At 45.5% G+C, this 19,500-nt stretch overlaps 1 long non-coding RNA gene across 3 annotated transcripts; it reads right to left on the bottom strand.

Annotated features, from left to right (window-relative positions):
- Positions 1–9,692: 9,692 nt before the first annotated feature.
- Positions 9,693–18,871, bottom strand: LOC115639191. 3 transcript variants are annotated; one of them, XR_003997629.1, is made up of 3 exons: positions 18,787–18,871; positions 18,324–18,430; positions 9,693–9,815 (listed from the first exon to the last, which is right to left on the bottom strand). It is a non-coding gene; the product is annotated as an uncharacterized LOC115639191 (long non-coding RNA). The 3 variants fall into 3 exon arrangements; XR_003997627.1 differs by lacking the exon at positions 9,693–9,815 and adding an exon at positions 10,004–10,022; XR_003997628.1 differs by lacking the exon at positions 9,693–9,815 and adding an exon at positions 17,637–17,778.
- Between the last annotated feature and the right edge of the window lie 629 nt (positions 18,872–19,500).

The raw sequence follows: 19,500 nt of genomic DNA, 5'->3' as shown, positions 1-19,500 counted from the left end.
GTGCTTACCTGAAGCACTCCCCCGTTTCTCAGCAGGATTAACACTGGGTAATGGGAAGGATGAAGGGCTAATTCACTGAGGCAGATGGCTTGTTCATCTACTTAGCTGTAAGGGAGGCAGCAGTGGCTGTCTGGGAAATGCAGCTATAAAGGGTGGGTGAGCAGTCCTGCAGGAGACCCCTTGATGGTAGCAGGCTAGTGATAGTAATGGCTTAGGGTATGTCTACACTGCAGCCGGGAGTGAACCTCCCAGCCCAGGGAGACAGTCTCACGTGACTCATGAGACTAGTCCTGGCAGGGCTCGAGCTGGCATGCAAAATACACCAATGTGACGTTCTGGTTCAGGCTGGAGCTCCAGCACTAACGCACTGGGGCCTTGAGAGCCTGACCTTCTGCTAATGCCCAGGATCCACTAGCCCGAGTCTGTCCCCCTGAGCTGAAAGGCTTGCTCCTAGCTGCAGTGTAGACATGCCCTGATCGGCCTTTAATTGCTTCTAGCCTTTGAAGTGGTGCACGGCAAGGGTCAAGCAGCCTTCCTGAGGTGATGGGTGGCCATATGGGGAAAGTTTTTAAAAGTGTGCAGGTAAGGGTTAGGGCTAACCCCTGATTTTAAAATGTGGATTCAAGCTAAATGAAAACAATTTTTTTCAGTTTATCCCAGAGCCCTCATTTCTATGCGATCCCTGGGGAATACAAGCGGTGTACGCGTGAAGCAAACAGCTTGATCACTTCTGTGTTTTGCTGCTGTTGTCTCTGTTTTCCCTCTCGTGTGAACGGGGACAGATCTGCGACACAAAACCAAATGAATGACAGTAATATGCGATTTTATCTGAGTATCTGCATTACGAGAACCAGCAACTGTTACTTTGGTTTCGGTTTAGCGTTTTGTGTGGGTGGAGATGTCATTTTTATCTCTTTGGAGCTTGATTTTTTTTTACTTCTCTCATGACTTGTCCTGTATTTTCCTTTGAAAAAGTGAGAGTTTGGTGGAACCACCTATTCAGAGAAATGCAGTAGCAAGTATTTATTGGTTTCACTAAGGGCTCAGTCCTGCCCTGCTGAAGGCAATGGAAGTAAGGCTAGCCACTGAGTGCTGAAGCAAAAGCTCTGGGCAGTGCTTCAGCCATCACACTGAGTGACAGGAAAAGGATCTTGCAACAGGTGGCAGGGTTTGCCTGAACCCCCCATTGCCCCCGCCTGTCAGCAGGTGCTAAGCCTGCTAGGAAGCGTCAGGTGGATTCTGCTGACTCATGAATGCAGGTGGCTCATTACCACATCTGGGCAAAGAGGTCAGGGTGGCACTGGGGAATTACAGGCTAGAATGTGGGCTGAGCAGTGCTAAGGGAGATCTTAGGAACCTACGGAAAAGTTTTGAGCTAGTCTTTGGTATCTTATGGGACTGAATTTTCACATTACAAAATGTGTGGGCTGTGTTTGGAGGGGATCCCGGGAAAGACGCCTGTTACACCTCTCTGAAAGCATCATATGAACACACAAGCCTGCTGAGAGGGAAACCCAGGCCCTTGGTTGTCACTTCCTTGCCCACGGGCCAATGAGATATTGTAGATGAATGTGTTTGGGTCAGTGGGGAGTTCCGTTGGGTCACTTCCATGCTGGCTAATGCTGGGATGGGTTTAGAAGCTTGGATGATAAATGCTCCTAAGCAATCAGAGTCACTCACTGTCACGGAGTCCCCGGGTGATGCTCTGGAACTGCTCCCCACAAAGCCAGTCAAGACTTTGAGAAGCCTCCTCTCCCTTGGAGCAGACTGTCTTCAGGGCAAGAAGCTCACACGGCTTCATCTCCTGGGTCTCTCCTTGGAGCATTCAGCATGAGACAGGAGTCCTCCCCTCTTGCGCTCTCCTGCTTGTGCTTCCTCCCAGTATCCCATTTCTCCACTTACCTCAGGGCGCTGGTCTCCTTCGCCCAGTGAATCTAGATTAAAGCTCTCTTCACTAGGTTAGCCAGAGTGCTTGCTTATTAATCTCTCCTCATACAGAAGCTGTTCCATACCCCTAATAATTTTTGTTGCCCTTTTCTGAACCTTTTTCAATTCCAATATATTTTTTTTTGAGATGAGGTGACCACATCTCCAAGCAGTATTCAAGATGTGGGCATACCATGGATTTATACATAGGCAACATGATATTTTCTGTCTTATTATCTGTCCCTTTCTTAATGATTCCCAACATTCTGTTCACTTTTTTGACCTGCTGCTGCACATTGAGTGGAGGTTTTCAGAGATCTACCCACAATGACTCCAAGATCTCTTTCTTGAGTGGTAACAGCTAATTTAGACCCCATCATTTTATATGTATAGTTGGGATTATGTTTTCCAAAGTGCATTACTTTGCATTTATCAACATTGAATTTCATCTGCCATTTTGCTGCCCAGTTACCCAGTTTTGTGAGATCCTTTTGTAGCTCTTCACAGTCTGTCTGGGACTTGACTATCTTGAGTAGTTTTGTATCATCTGCAGATTTTGCCACCTCACTGTTCACCCCTTTTTCCAGATCATTTATGAATATGTTGAATAGGACTGGTCCCAGAACAGACCCCAGGGGACACCACTATTTACCTTTCTCCTTTCTGAAAACTGACCATTTATTCCTACCCTTTGTTTCCTATCTTTTAACCAGTTACCGATCCATGAGAGACCCTTCCCTCTTATCCCTTAGTAGCTTACTTTACTTAAGAGCCTTTGGTGAGGGACCTTGTCAAAGGCTTTCTGGAAATTTTAGTACACTATATCCACTGGATCCCCTTGGTCCACATGCTTCTTGACCCCCTCAAAGAATTCTAGTGGATTGGTGAGGCATGATTTCCCTTTACTAAAACCATGTTGACTCTTCCCCAACAAATTATGTTCATCTGTGTGTCTGACAATTCTGTTCTTTACTATCATTTCAACCAGTTTGCCTGGTAATTGCCCGGCCTGTAATGGCTGGGATCACCCCTTCCACTTTTTAAAGGACGCCTTTTTGCCTCTCACTGCTTCTTTTACTTTGTTATTTAGCCACGGTGGCACTTTTTTGGTTCTCTTACTATGTTTTTTAATTTGGGGTATACATTGAAGTTGAGCCTTGTCATAAACAGATAGTTAAGGGTTAATGTCTCTTTTACCTGTAAAGGGTTAAGAAGCTCAGTAAACCTGGCTGACACCTGACCAGAGGACCAATCAGGGGACAGGATACTTTCAAATCTTGGTGGATGGAAGTCTTTTGTTTGTGCTCTTTATGTTGTTGTTGTTCGCTCTCGGGACTGAGAGGGACCAGACGTACATCCAGGCTCTCCAAATCTTTCTGAATCCGTCTCTCATGTTTCAAACTTGTAAGTAATTAGCCAGGCAAGGCGTGTTAGTCTTATGTTTGTTTTCTCAACCTGTAAATGTTTCTTTTTGCTGGAAGGATTTTACCTCTGTTTGCTGTAACTTTGAACCTAAAGCTGAGGGGGGGTCCCTCTGATCTATAGGAATCTGATTACCCTGTAAAGCATTTTCCATCCTGATTTTACAGAGATGATTTTTATCTTTCTTTCTTTAATTAAAAGCTTTCTTTTTTTCAGAATCTGATTGATTTTTCCTTGTTTTAAGATCCAAGGGGATTGGGTCTGGACTCCCGAGGGATAGGTGGGGGAAAAGGAGGGGGATGGTTAATTCCTCCTTCTTTTAAGATCCAAGGGGTTTGGATCTGTGTTCACCAGGGAAGTGGTGAAGCCTCTCAAGGCAACCCAGGGAGGGGAAAGTTTTAGGGGGACAGAAAGTGCCCCAGACACTGATATTCTGGGTGGTGGCAGTGTTACCAGATCTAAGCTAGTAATTAAGCTTAGAAGGGTCTATGCAGGTCCCCCACATCTGTACTCTAAAGTTCAGAGTGGGGAAAGAAATCTTAACAAGCCTCTATTATGGTGTCTTTAAAAAGTTTCCATGCAGCTTGCAGGGATTTCACTTTTTGTGCTGTACCTTTTAATTTCTGTTTCACTAACCTTCTCATTTTTGTGTAGTTTCCCTTTCTGAAATTAAATGCTACAGTATTGGGCTGCTGTGCTGTTTTCCCACCACAGGGATGTTAAATGTAATTATATTATGGCCACTATTACCAAGTGGTCCAGCTATATTCACCTCTTGGACCTGATCCTGTGCTCTACTTAGGACTAAATCAGGAATTGCCTCTCTTCTTGTGGGTTCCAGGACTAGCTGCTCCAAGAAGCAGTCATTTAAGGTGTCAAGAAACTTTATCTCTGCATCCCTTCCTGAGGTGACATGTAACCAATCAATATGGGGATAACTGATATCTCCCATTATTATTATTATTGATTTTTTAAAAATGTTATAGCCTCTCTAATCTCCCTGAGCATTTCACAGTCACTATCACCACCCTGATCAGGTGGTTGGTAATATATCCCTACTGCTATATTCTTATTGTTAGAGCATGGAATTTCTATCCATAGAGATTCTATGGCACAGTTTGGTTCATTTAAGATTTTTACTTCATTTGATTCTAGGCTTTCTTTCACATATAGTGCCACTCCCCCACCAGCATGACCTGTTCTGTCCTTCCAGTATATGTTGTATCCCGGTATTACTGTGTCCCATTGATTATGGCATGTGAATCTGGATTTCAAATTCCCCCAAAGTTCAGGTCTTTGGAGCTGGGCTTTGCTCAAGTCTATCTTACCTAGTTTAATGGTTTGGTTCCCAAACCACTGTCCTCGAAGGTTCCAAGTTTGGAGCCTGTTGTACCTGTTTGTTGTGCCTGAGCTGCTCCCCATGTGGTTCTGCATAAGTGAGGTTTTAATCTACAAGTAACTTCCCAGGCCCAATCCTCAGGTGTCTTACCAGGAGCCTTGGTGAGTAGCATTGTTCCCTGGTTTGCTGACAAAAGCTTCCCTGACTAGGGTATGGGGGTATCAGGACTGGGTTTTGGACCTTCCAGCCTTTCCTAGGCTATTGGGGACAGATCATGGGAAGAGGAGAGGATTAAAGCTGACAGCCAGGGAATCAGAGGGAAGGGCATGAGAAAAGGCCTTTTACAAACCGCTGTGACCAGGGGCAATTCCCAGCAATTAGTTTAAGAATTAGCTTTTCCAGATGAATGCTCACACGTGGACACTTGACGAGAAGTTCCAAAGGACCCGTGGGAGGATTTGAATAAGCAGCTAGTAGTTACATCAGGGTAATGGGAGTAATTTCAAAACTGAGGACCATTGTAACTATGGGAAGCTACAGCATCCTAGTGGAAATCCTGGCCGCCAGCTGCCACTGGCTCTACTTAATGAAGTGCAAGGACACTGCCGGCCTCTCACTTCTTGACTTAGCTACCAGTGGAACAATAATCCCCATGTATCAAAAATGGCTAAAAGCTCCCTAGTGTTGCATAATGACATGAAGTTACTGAGGAAAGAAGCTAGACTGACAGTCTGAGAGCGACCAGTGTCTTTATCTGCAAAGCAAGACCAGCACGGTCAATAGCAGTTCCAGCTCCTCCCTTATGCCTCAGCCCTGCCCTGCAAACTCACTTTGAGAGGAGAGGACAAGAGCTCCGTCTGATTGGCCTCTTCGTGGCACTCTCAGTAGAGAAGTGTGATTTGCAAGGACCATTCTTAGAGTGGATTTGCAAGGACCATTCTTTCCAGGACCTGGACTAAGGTCCAACTGCATTTCCCGGAGGAGCTGTGAAAATGTACTGACCAAACAGCTGGAAGTTTGATCTTAGCTGTATAGTTACAAGCATCAGGCAGCCGGTGTGACAGCAAACTCTCTCTGGGGAACTCACATCTCAGTCTCAGGGGGTATTGCTACTGGTAGCAGGGCAAAGTCCAACTGCACTATCACCACCCCCAGGAGATCAAAATCCTGGGCTAATTCCCCCCAAATAAGGAAATTTCAAATATACTGCTTGGTTATTTATTTGCATTTTGGTTTTAAGGTACATTCTCATACTTTTATCTGCAGCTATGAGGGCTAGACATTTCTTACAAGAATTACCAAATATTAGAGACTCTGGAGGAAACATTTCAGGGTTTTTTTCTACCATAGTCTTAAATCACGTTTGGCATTGTGGAAAGGTTTAGATGAGAAGCATCTTGCCCTGTGTATGTTTGTGTGTATATAGTGGCCTCATCAGTGTTTCTCCTTCAGGTGGTGGGACCTGGAGTAAATCAGGCCTATTCCAGAGGGGTTTTGCTCTGGGTTACTTTTCAATATTACACAGCAGGCCTAGGGCAGGCCCAGCTAGTCCTCTGAAGCAAAACGAAATGAACCAAACTCACAACACACACAGAAGTACCTTTCCCTGCCCCTCTCCGGGGTGTTGCCTCACTGTGCTGGCTCCTGGTTGCCTGTCCATCCCCAAACAGCAGCTAACCTGGTTGTTTTCCCTATAGGGAGGAGAGACAGCCTTCCACCCAGGAAAAGCCTTTTCTCACTCCTGCACCCTTTGTCTCCTTTCTTCTCATCAGAAGAGGGGCTTTTAAAGGTCACTGGCAGCTCTTCATTAGCCTCAGATGTCTCTAGCTGACCTAAGGTAGCATCTTAGCCCTGTTTCCTACGACCTGACTTCATCATTCTAGGGCTGTGTACCCATTGGGTTTCTGGGAACTGGGCGGGTGGGAGCCCACCCATTGCTAACGGATCCCACTCCTAGCCTAAGGGGAGGATCTCCAGGACCTCAGAACCCCACTGATTCCGGGGGACAACTAAGAAAAGAACAGGGACAGGAGTGAGGTCAAAAGGTCATAAGAAGGGAGCCTGATGGGGACACCGAGCAGAGAACCCTGGACAGTGGCCACTGCTCCTCAAAGGCGTCAAGGGAGCCAGTGGACGTCACCCAGAGGAACTCCGCCCGGATACGTGAACGGACTAAGGATCGGAAACAAGTCTAGGGCTGTGCAGCAGGATGCTTACCCTGCTCCTGCCCTGAAGGGCTTAAAACAGCCCTGGGGGAAGGTTGTGGGTAGGAGCTACCAAGCTGGGCTGATTGGGAAGTGGCTGCAGCTGGGCCACGCTCCAATCAGGCCCCAGCTGGCCTGTATGAAGAGGCTGGGAGCCAGGAACTCAGGAGTCTTCCTCTGGCTGTAGAGGGAGAGGGGCCTGGCTGTAGGGAGCTAAAGACAGAGTACCTGAGTGGAGCAGGGCTGGGAACTGGCTGGGGAGCTCTATCCTGGAAAACCCCAGGCTGCAGCCTAGCAGAAGGCCAAGGGGTATTAGGGGGTTGCAGAGGGCGGCCAAGGCAGCAGGTCCAAACCCAACCTTGCCAGTGATGAGTAGGCTGATACTGCAGTCTGCCCCAGGAGGCAGGGCTAGATGATGACTGGCGGTAGCCTTATACTGAGGTGAGGTGGGGGTTTCCCAGGGAGGGGAGACCCTGAGAGAAAGGGGGTTACTGCCAGGGGGCAGCACCACATTTAAAAGGGCACTGGATCCAGGGAGGGACACAGACAGGTGGATCACTGGCCTGCAGAGGGTGCTCCAGAGCTGGAACTAGCTAATTCCCAGGAGTCACCAGGAGGAGGTGCTGCAGGGATGAGTCCGCATCTCTACAGGCTGATTAATAGACCTGCCTTCCACCACCTGCTTAGATCTGTCAGATCTGACTTTGTCCCATATATAGAAGTACTTGGTACAGGGAGGCTCCATAGGGTAGGGATTAGAGGTCTTGGGTTCTATTTTTTGGTCCTACTTCTGGTGTGCTGAATAGCCTTGGACAGCTCACTTAGGATGACACTTTAGAGATCACTGCTGGCTTCAACTGTCTCAGTATTTAGGTGCCTAACTCGAACAGTCTTTGGCCTGATTTTCAGAACTGCTGAGTACGCACAATGCCACAGGAAGTAATGGGATCTACAAGTGACTATCGGGCCCAACGTGTCTCAGCTGGGGCACCCAGAATCAGAGGCCATTTTTAGAAATGCTGGCTTTAACCACTCCGTGCCTCGGTCTCCTGTATATCCGGGATAACGACACTTCCCTCAAACAGCAAAAGGAAGGCTAAGGTTGGTTTGCAAAACATTGACATGCTCAGATGTACTCAGCAACAAAAAGGCAAAGTGTAGTTTGTTTACTCGGGACTGCTAACCAGAAATGAGAACTAGTACCACTCCTTGCCCTGTCCCACACCCAACTCAGACTGAGAGTTCACTTTGAACAGGACACACAGCTGTTAAAATGATTACATATGTTTCCTGACAATAAACCAGAACCAAAAGCAGAACTTGTGCAGAAAGACAGCTAATTCGACCATAATCTGGCAAAGATAAGAGGAAGCTTTACAGAAGCATATTCCCTGCAGGGGCACACTCTGATTAATTCACTCTCTTTGGTATTTAAAAAGCCAATGAAAAGCTTTGAAACACAATGAGCCTGACTCTGATTTCATACTAGTGTGAATCAGGAGTAACTCCAGTGAAATCAAAAGATTTACACTTGTGTAAAGCTGGTCTAAGTTAGATCAGAATCAGGCCCATGCTACTTAGATACAGTTCTGCTTATGTCTAATACTTTTTGATTGTTTTCCTTCCCTCTTTTATTTTATTCCTAAGTAAGGGTGGATGGAACAGTGTATTTCTTATGTCATAAAAAGGCCACAAAACCTAGTCTTGGATATTCCTGTTATTCATGAGAAGGGCGATGCAGTGTTTTCCCCAGGAATTGAAATTGGGGGGGGTTGGAATATTTGCGGAGAGGGGAGGGTGAGGGCCAATGAGGGTTGAGACCGTGAGGGTGAAGGTGGACTGTATGGCACCATAGTAAAAACTGAAAAATGTTTCATGACCATTTTATTAGATTTAATTCATGTTTTAAAATTAGCACAAAAATTAAAGGTGGCTACTCAAGGCTACTATGAAGCATTACATCTACATCCTTCTTGGTTTCTTCTTGTAATTTTGCATTCTTTGGTGTCTTCTTGTGTGTCGGTTACTTCCAGTCCTTCATGATATGCTCCTGATCAGGTAGAAGGCAACTTCTTTCAGAACACAAAATTCTATTCAATGAGGAAAAAGAATGTTCAACTGTAGCTTTTGTGCCTGGGAGTAGCAAGAGATGAATTCCTGCTTCTTTCATCCCAGGAAACACAGCACAAAGATTGGGTTGAACCACTAGTGATGATAAAGAATGTGAAGTTAAATCTTCATTTGTTCATTGTCTGATATTCCACTCTGTGTTCAAAATTCTCTGTTCTGTCATGATCACATAGCAGCCCTGTTGCTGGTAGTGTCTCTCTCCACTCATCTGTAGGTGTTTTATAAGACAGGCATCTGTAAAAGCTATGTGGAGATTGAGTAGAATCCAGAAATCGCTATTGTAGATTTGTAAGAATCAAGTCTCTGAACTTTTTCAGCCAGCTTAACAAACATTTCTTGTCCTCTTCACTTAAGGAGTAAATTGAAGTACCTTCGTTAGTCAACTTCTGGACTGAACTATTTGCTTCTTCCAGTACATTTTCAATGGATATCTCTGATAGATCCAAGGGTAGCTTCCATTGCTGGACAATGATCGATTACTGTTGTAGCAGATGCCAGGATGACATTGTTTAAAGACCCAAATGGTTTCAACAGTAGACTTACAAGAGAGAGAATGGCAATTGTCTTCTCTGAACTTAGTAATAAAAGTAATCGACCAGCCTCACTACTTAGATCTGTCCTATCTTGGTGGATACCTTCCGAAGCCAGTAATAGTGATTGCAGTAATTTTAAGACAACAGCCAAGAATTGCTCATGAGAAAGCCAGAGGGTTTTCCCAGGTTGGACTAACTTGAACTTCAATCCAAGTGTATTTTCTATTTGTTTCCAAGACATTCAGTCCTTTTGGACTCTTGCTGAAAAAAAAAGAGTATAAAAAAGCCATTACATTTATGGCTTTTTAATATCTTTTGAAGATTCTGCAGCTCGTACTAGCACTAACTGGAGTAGAAGGCCTCTGCATTGTGTATAGGAGAGATTAGGGTTACACTTTTCTCTGAGTAAAGTTTGTACGCTATGTCTTCCAGAGAAGTTTGTAGCTCCATCAAATGCACAAGCAGCATCTGTTTGGGGTTCAATTTACAAGCATTTAGCTCTTTTAAGATGTCACAGATGCGGCTGATATGTCTTCTATAACCTGAACATCTAGAATGCATCTACTGGCCTACCCTGAACATCATGATAACATATGCAATGACTTGATACCTATTTGCATTGGTGCATTCATCAGCCATGTATGCACATATTTTGAATATGACAAGAGGGTTCTTCGCTTTTTCAGCTCCTGAGTCTTACACTGTTGCACCACATGCTTCTAGAGAGTCGGCTGAGTTTTTTTCAGAAAGATAGCGAGCATTTGCCAGTCTTGTTTGAAACCAGTGTCCAACTTCAGGATTAACAAGTGACAATGCACTTAACATTGGCCTCCAATTTGCAGTGTGTAGTATCTCTTGCTTAAGGAGAGAGTATGGTGTAACAGCCATGTTGGTCAGAGGCGAAAGTAAAATTGAAAACTTACCGGTAGGGGGCTAGGCTCCAGCCCCCACCCCGGAAGGGGCCTGGCCTCGGGCAGAAGGGGCAGGGCTGGGGGTCAGCATCCTCCAACCAGTCCTTCCACGCTGCCTGGCCCGCGCCGCCCAGGGCTCCAGTGGCAATTTAAAGGGCCCGTGGTTCTGGCCCTCACTGCCATTACTGCAGCAGCGACTGGAGCCCCGGGCCCTTTTAAATTGCCAGCCCCGGGGCAGCTGCTCCTTCCCCCCAACCCTCCCACCATTGGCAGCCTGGGGTGGGGGCAAAAGGGGCAAGAAAGATAAAGCGGCAGCGCTTTAAGCAGGGTCCTTTGCTGCAACAATGCTTTAATGTCGCTGCCCCTTTTACGCCGGGCTGCCAACAGGGGGCGCAAGAGGGGCAGCAACGTTAAAGCACTTAAAGCAGGGTCGTTAAAGCACTGCAGTAAGGTGGTAGGGGCCAGTACCGGTGGCCACTTTTTATCGGTACACCTTACTGTCATCGTATCGCCTTACTGTCACCCCAATGTTGGTTCAACACTGAGCTGTATCTCCAGCATTCTTAACAGCCTCATTAAGTTCTTCTAAAATTGGCTTTGACAGTGACTGGCTTACAAGGCTTTCTGCATGTTGATGCAGTCCAGAGGCATTGTGTTTTGCAGCCTTTTCATATAGGTTGCCGGTATTGACTTAGCTGATCAGTCTGGCAAACCAAGCTCCTTCCCTTTTACTATATAAATCCATGATATGCCCACATCTTGAATACTGCATGCAATTCTGGTCACCCCATCTCAAAAAAATATATATCTATACTGGAACTGGAAATGGTACAGAGAAGGACAACAAAAATGATTGGTGTTATGGAACAGATTCTATAGGAGGAGAGATTAAAAAGACTGGGACTTTTCAGCTTGGAAAAGAGATGGAGGGGATATGATAGAAGCTTATAAAATCTTGATTGGTGAGGAGAAAATGAATAAAGAAGTGTCATTTACCCCTTCACTTAACACAAGAACCAGGGGTCACCCAATGAAATTAATAGGCAGCAAGTTTAAAACAAACAAAAGGAAGTATTTCTTCACACAACGGACAGTTACCATGGAACTTTTTGCCAGGGATGTTGTGAAGGCCAAAATTATAACAGGGTTCAAAAAAAGAACTAGAAAAGTTCATGGAGGCTAGGTCCATCAATGGCTATTAGCCAGGATGAGCAGGGATGCAACACCCATCCTCTGAGTGTCTCTAGCCTCTGTTTGCCAGAAGCTGGGAATGGGTGATGAGATGGATCACTTGATGATTCCCTGTTCTGTTCATTCCCTCTGAAGCACCTGGAATAATCACTGTCAGGACAGTATACTGGGATAGATGGACCATTGATCTGACCCAATATGGCCGTTCTTACATAAAAATAATTATTATAATAATAAAAAAGTTTAGTACAAAAACTCCCCAAGATAATGACCTCTTGAGATAGCGATGATGTGAGATAATGGCCTTGGCAAATAATGCATTTAAAAATCTTGGCCTACTAGGAAACATATTTATATACATTTTCCAGTCACAAATCTAGCATTCTGTAGCGAAGCCACTAAAACATAGTCCAGTGCTCTGGCTGCTGTTTGTCGTACCACCGTTCACTCTACCGCTCCATCCCCATGTCCCTGCACTGCCATTGTCTGCTGCCACCTGCCACTGTAACCTCTGCGAGTCAGTCTCTGGAGGTTCCACTGGCTCTCAGTGATTTCAGCTTTCAGTGGGTGAACCTCACTGCTTGGGCAGGCTGGGTGAGGTCTTCCTCAGAAACACTGTCCTGCAGCAGGGCTAAGCACTGAGACCTGATTGTCAGTGATTCCAGCTCTAGTGGGTACTGGTCACTCAACAAAACAAAAAACTCTCCATGAAGCCTAATCAGCTCTATCTCTAAACAGGAGAGAGGGGCAGGTCAAATAGTGCCTGGGACTCTTAGGCAGAGCCCACCCCACCCAGCAAAACACCTGTCCCCACCCTCTCTCTCTTCACTAGGATCTGGCATCCAAACCTCCTGCTTAGCGAGTGCAGTTCATTTGTGGGTCCCCAGTGCTTAATTTGTAATGAAAGCGGTGCCAGGGCTCGAGCAAGTTTGTTACTTTCATAACTGATGTGCCAAGTCCAGAGGTCCCAGAGCTGGGGAGAGAGGGATAGCTTAGTGGTTTGAGCATTAGCCTGCTTAACCCAGGGTTGTGAGTTCAATCCTTGAGGGGGCCATTTTGGGGTCTGGGGCAAAAATCTGTCTGGGGATTGGTCCCGCTTTGAGCAGGGGGTTGGACTAGATGACCTCCTGAGGTCCCTTCCAATCCTGGTATTCTATGCACTGCCAGGCCTAGAGGTGCCAGGGCTCAGCCCTAGCACAAATTAAGCACTGAGGGAGACCCTCTCATTCAGGCAGGTTAAGCACAGCTTTGCTGCCCTTTACTCAGACAATGAGGATAACAACATTTCATACTTCAGTGAATTGTAACCCAACACCAGCCAAAATGGCTCACTTGCACAGCACAGCTCTGTCTGCTGGATACCTCAGCAGAGGAGGTGTGTTCACATAAATACAGTCTGGTCCTGAAACCTTCCCACTCAGCACTAGCTGTCAGGGGAGAGCTCATCAGACCCTGCTTATAAATAATAATTTGAAATTATTAGGTAGGCCAATATAGTGGAACCAAATGTGTGGACATTGTCATAAATAACAGCTGTGTGAGGAACCTAGTCTTTGTTCACACTTTTCAAACCCATTATGCTTTCTCAGGTACAAATATTTTCTCATATACTGTATATGCTTTTAAAGTGTGTATTAATGTTTCAGTTCAAATTTCCAACCAACGACTAAATTGTCAACACTGCATGTAACTGGGGGGAGGGTGTTGGGGAAATTCAGGGGGGCGGTCTAGGGAAATCCCTGGTCTTGTGTCTAAATCACAGGACTGGGAGCCTTGACTTCTGGGTTCTGCTTCCAACTCTTCTGCTTTCTTGCTACTTCCCCATTCAGGGTCATAGAATCATAGAATATCAGGGTTGGAAGGGACCTCAGGAGGTCATCTAGTCCAACCCCCTGCTCAAAGCAGGACCAATCCCCAACTAAATGATCCCAGCCAGGCCTTTGTCAAGCCTGACCTTAAAAATCTCTAAGAAAGGAGATTCCACCACCTCCTTAAGTAACCCATTCCAGTTCTTCACCACCCTTCTAGTGAAATAGTGTTTCCTAATATCCAGCCTAAACCTCCCCCACTGCAACTTGAGACCATTACTCCTTGTTCTGTCATCTGCCACCACTGAGAACAGTCTAGATCCATCCTCTTTGGAACCCCCTTTCAGGTAGTTGAAAGCAGCTATCAAATCCCCCCCACTCTTCTCTTCTGCAGATTAAACAATCCCAGTTCCCTCAGCCTCTCCCCATGAGTCATGTGCTCCAGCCCCCTAATCATTTTTATTGCCCTTCACTGGACTCTTTCCAATTTTTCCACATCCTTCTTGTAGTGTGGGGCCCAAAACTGGACACAGTACTTCAGATGAGGTCTCACCAATGTTGAATAGACGGGAATGATCACGTCCCTTGATCTGCTGGCAATGCCCCTACTTATACAGCGCAAAATGCCGTTAGCCTTCTAGGCAACAAGGGCACACTGTTGACTCAGATCCAGCTTCTCGTCCACTGTAACCCCTAGGTCCTTTTCTGCAGCACTGCTGCCTAGCCAGTCAGTCCCTAGTCTGTAGCAGTGCATAGGATTCTCCCATCCTAAGAGCAGGGCTCTGCACTTGTCCTTGTTGAACCTCATCACTTTCTTTTGGCCCAATCCTCCAATTTGTCTAGGTCCCTCTATATCCTATCCCTACTCTCCAACGTATCTACCACTACTCCCAGTTTAGTGTCATCTGCAAACTTGTTGACGGTGCAATCCACTCCATCCTTCAGATCATTAATGAATATATTGAACAAAACTGGCCCCAGGACCGACCCTTGGGGCACGCCACTTCATACCAGCTGCCAACTAGACATGGAGCCATTGATCACTACCTGTTGAGCCTGACGATCTAGCCAGCTTTCTATCCACCTTATAATCCATTCATCCAGCCCATACTTCTTTAACTTGCTGGCAAGAATACTGTGGGAGACCATATCAAAAGCTTTGCTAAAGTCAAAGAATAACAGAGTCCTGTGGCACCTTATAGACTAACAGACGTATTGGAGCATGAGCTTTCGTGGGTGAATACCCACTTCATCGGATGCATGCATCACCCATGAAAGCTCATGCTCCAATATGTCTGTTAGTCTATAAGGTGCCACAGGACTGTTTGCTGCTTTTACAGATCCAGACTAACACGGCTACCCCTCTGATACAAAGAATAACACGTTCACTGCTTTCCCCTCATCCACAGAGCCAGTTATTGCATCATAGAAGGCAGTTAGGTTAGTCAGGCATGACTTGCCCTTGGTGAATCCATGCTGACTGTTCCTGATCACTTTCCTCTCCTCTAAGTGCTTCAGAATTGATTCTTTGAGGACCTGCTCCATGATTTTTTCCAGGGACTGAGATGAAGCTGACTGGCCTGTAGTTCCTCGGATCCTTCTCCTTCCCTTTTTTAAAGATGGGCACATTAGCCTTTTTCCAGTCATCCGGGATCTCCCCCGATCCCCATGAGTTTTCAAAGATAATGGCCAATGGCTCTGCAATCACATCCACCAACTTCTTTAGCACTCTTGGATGCAGCGCATCCGGCCTCATGGACTTGTGCTCATCCAGTTTTTCTACATCGTGCTGAACTACTTCTTTTTCCACAGAGGGCTGGTCACCTCCTCCCTGTACTGTGCTGCCCAGTGCAGCAGTCTGGGAGCTGACCTTGTTCATGAAGACAGAGGCAAAAAAAAGCATTGAGTACATTAGCTTTTTCCACATCCTCTGTCACTAGGTCAGACTTTTGTAGCCTACTTCCAAAACGTATGATTGTATGCCTGGCTGTTGTGCAAATTGGTCTCTCTAAGGTCTGCTGATATTCAGTCCATGTACTGAGTCTTTGGCCTCCCTCTTGGTCATCTTCCATTCATGATCATTACAAGAGCCATCCTATCAATACAACTCTCAGGTCTCGGCCAGACAAGTCCATAATACTGTAGCCTAGTCTCCCTCAACTTGTTTTCAGTTGGAGCAACATGCATTAGACCCCTTGTAACCTTATTTTATTTCCTTTCATGGACCCTCCAACCATTTCATCATCTCAACATCTTTATTTCTGTGAGGGAGAGTATATTGATTTCTTTTCTGATTGCTGGCAAATCTCTGTTCTGTACATTAGGATGGGTTGATTTAGTTTGATACACTCTACCTTTTTAACTTTAGCATCCTTATCACGGAGAACTGGAGTCAGCTCCAGCCATTTGCACCAAGTAGTTGTGGTACAATGCCCAGCAGCAATCAGGAGGGCATCGTTGTCAGGAACCATTGATCCTAGGGTATTTCAATTCTTTCACTATATGGTCTGTGCCTGTGATATCCTTTATGGTGGGTCCTCCTCCCTCAGTTTTCATAGCCTAAGTCTTACCAATGTTCAGATTAAGTCCCTCGTGCTCAAAACTGTGTTGCCACTTGCAGGGTCTCACAAATCTTCTGCACCTATCATGAAGTCATCAGTGAAGAGCATGTTCCAAGGAGACTCCTTTTGTATATTCTCACCAGGGCCGTCGAGAGCGGGTTCGGACCCTGGTGAAAAAAAATGTTCGGACCCCCCAGCAAGGGTGGACCGGCTAAACAGGGCCGGGGAAGCCAGGCCCTGGTAATTTGTGCCGGCTTCCCACCTGCCTCTCGTCAGCCCTGATTCTCACATATCACATCCAAGACAATGCTCAACGAAAAAGAGCTCAACACTGATCCCTGGTGCAGACCAGCATTTATTGGAAATTCTCTGTTGTAGCCCCATTTGGTTATGGCTCAGGTCGTCACTCCATCATGCATATCTTGCATAAGACAGACACATCCTGCTGGTACATCACTTCATCGCAAACTCCACCAAGTTCTCTTTGTACATGATTGTACACCTTCTCCAAGTCCACAAAGTCCAGGCCCATCTCTTTTCTCTGAATTTCTCCATGAGGATTCATAGACTATATATAGCATCAGTTGTATTTCCTAGCATAAATCTGTACTGACCCTTCCAAATTTCAACTTTTCCATGCAGAGGATGCTTTTCAATAATCTTCTCCCATATTTTCATACCCTGTGACATCAGCTTCATTGGGCGATAATCAGCCCACAGTGTAATGTCTCCTTCATGTTTAAGGCATCACAAAGCTTTTACCTTCTCGCATAAGAATATAATTGAACAGGTTTGTAAAATAATTTGATATCTTGTGCCCTTTTTTTGCCTTCATAGAAGCCATGTTATCACTGCGTAATCCACTGGCCTGCCATTTTTTAAAAGTTATTTTTTTCCTCTCAGTGGATTCTTTAACTTGTGGATTCCACTACCAAGTCTCCCTTTTGACACTGGTGTCATCACTCCTAGGACTTCATGTGCCGTTTATCAGCAATATTAACTTTAGTTTGTATCAATTATCCTCCAAACATCTCTGTGCATACTCAGGAAATCGACACATTAATTCTTATACGAATGAAAAAAATCTTTTAAGTTTCCACCACTTAGGTGTTTCCTGTGCCCAGGAGTTCAGATATTGCTGAGGTCTCTGCATTCTAAAGTCCATAAGAAGACATCTGTGTTGCTTCACAATGCACTTGCTGTGTATTACCCCATAATTCATTATTCATGATCTATTAATTTTTCTTATTAAAAAGAAATCAATTTGAGACTTGCATCCTCCACTGGCAAAAGTTATGAGGTGGCTTTCCCTCTTCTGAAAGTGTGTGCAGTGCCAGACAAGTCTGTACGACTATTCCCCCTCAGAGTTTCTGGTTCCAATGCTGTGTCCTCCTTGAACTGTTTCATATCCAGCCTTTGCCATTCCAACATGTGCCTTTAGATCTGCTCCAATAATTATCTTCTCGTTGGGTGGCATGTCTGGAATAAGCCACAACAACTTATTGAAAAACTCCTTTTTCACTTTTTGTAAAAATTGGTTGTTTGCAGCTGATTTGCTGTGTGACCATAGACAAGTTGCTTCCCTTATAATTCTAAAAGATGTGCTCTAGCTCAACTGGAAGATATAGGATTGACATGGGAATCATTGGGTGAAATTCTCTGATCTGTGCTACACAAGAGATCAGATTGGATCATTATATGGTCCCTTCTGGCCTTAAAATCTAGGAATCTCCGTGCCTCAGTTTCTCCATTCCTAAAAAATAGGGATAATACAGATTTATTCTGTGGGGATTTTGTGATGTGATGCCTATAAAATTATTTAGCACAGTAGTACCTGAAGCCCTCACCTGAGATGGGGCCCCCCAATACAGTAGGCACTGTATAAAGACATAGTAAGAGACTTTCCTTTCCCAAAGAGCTTACAATGGCAGAAGACAAAAAAGGCAAAGGATGTATTATCCTTCTTTCACTGATGGGGACTGGAGTCAGAGAGATTGTGAGATGCCTATGGTCACACACACAGTCTGTAGCAGTGCCAGAAATGTAATCAAGTTTTCCTGAGTTCCACTGGCTGCGTTGCTTTTGAAGTAAAGTGCTTTGAGATCCTCAGATGGAAGGTACTATGGAAGCGAGAGGCAAAGGAAGCTCGCCCTGCATGGAGAGCAGGTGGGAGTTGGGGCAATGGGGCAGAATGGGGAAGTTGGGGTGTCAAGGATAGGAAGGGACATGAGGTAGGTGCTCTGCATGGGGAGTGAGGGGAGCAACTGAGACTTGGTAGTGTGAGGGTAGGATGCTTACCTGCTCCCTGGCCAGATCCTGAGTCCTGCATTCACCTTCACCCCCTTGCATGTGCGCACAATTCACAAGGAATGATGCACATGGGTGGTAACATAGATCCACTGCCCCTGATAAAAGTGCAAAATATAGTAAGTCCTGAGACAGAAGCCTTTAGATATGTGAAATGATCGCAGAGTTTGAAATGACACTGGAAGAGTTTTTTCCTGTGCATACATGCAGTAAATCTGGGACCAATTCTGTCCTGACCTCACCAGCGCAACCCCCATTGACGTGAGTGCAGTTTCACAAGTCTAGCTGAGGGAAGCAATGGGTTCCTTGCCCTATTTTGCTGGTCAGGTAACTCATGGGTTAAGGCCCATAATACACAGGTTACAAAGCATACTGTCTATCTCATGTGTGGGAGTAAATGTCATATCCCATTGCACAGACTATTTATAGCACAGCACTATTTGGGAAGTGAAACTTCTTAATGGTGAAGTTTTCAACCAGTTGCTTCAGGTTTCAGTTCAGCTGTTTCATTCTCCAGAGCAGCTCAGACCTCATTGCACAGGGCACTGAGAAAGATAGCTTCCTGGTTGAGACTTTAAGGCTGCAGGCAGCAGTCCAGAGAGTGCTATTGGAATGAGTGGTCATGGGAGATAAAGAAGATAGAGAAAATAGTTAAAACTACAAGACTTGGTTTCTCTGAATGAAAACACTAACAGATGGAAATCCTGTATATTACGAACTAAGCCAAATTCCGATCTTTGTAAAACTGATGTACATCTGGCCCAACCCCACTGAAAACATTGGAATTACTCAAGTGTGCAGCAGATTAGAATCTGACCAGATAGATTTATCTGAACCAAGAGATTTATATAAAACAATCAAGTGGGGTTGGGGGAAGAGAAAGTCTGGATCTGTGATACTTCCTGGGGGTACCCAGAGTTGTGAGGCACATTGCTCCCATCTTCCCTTAGCATAAGGAAATCTCGTCTGTACCTGCCAATGGTCAGCTCCCTAACTCCATCAGCAACACAAGCTCTCCCCTCTAGGCCTTGAAGGCTCTGGGGTTTCTCTACAGATTAGCAATAAGCACACTCTGCTCTAGGGTTGCCAGGCATCTGAATGCCCTGTCAAAAAGGGACCGTGGCGGCACCGGTTGGCACTGCCGACCAGGCTGTTAAAAGTCCAATAG

This window comes from Gopherus evgoodei, chromosome 23 (assembly GCF_007399415.2).
Source record: "Gopherus evgoodei ecotype Sinaloan lineage chromosome 23, rGopEvg1_v1.p, whole genome shotgun sequence".
NCBI classification, from domain to species: Eukaryota; Metazoa; Chordata; order Testudines; family Testudinidae; genus Gopherus; species Gopherus evgoodei.
The sequence above is the reverse complement of the archived record's forward strand: the minus strand, read 5'-3'. Positions and strand labels throughout refer to the sequence as shown.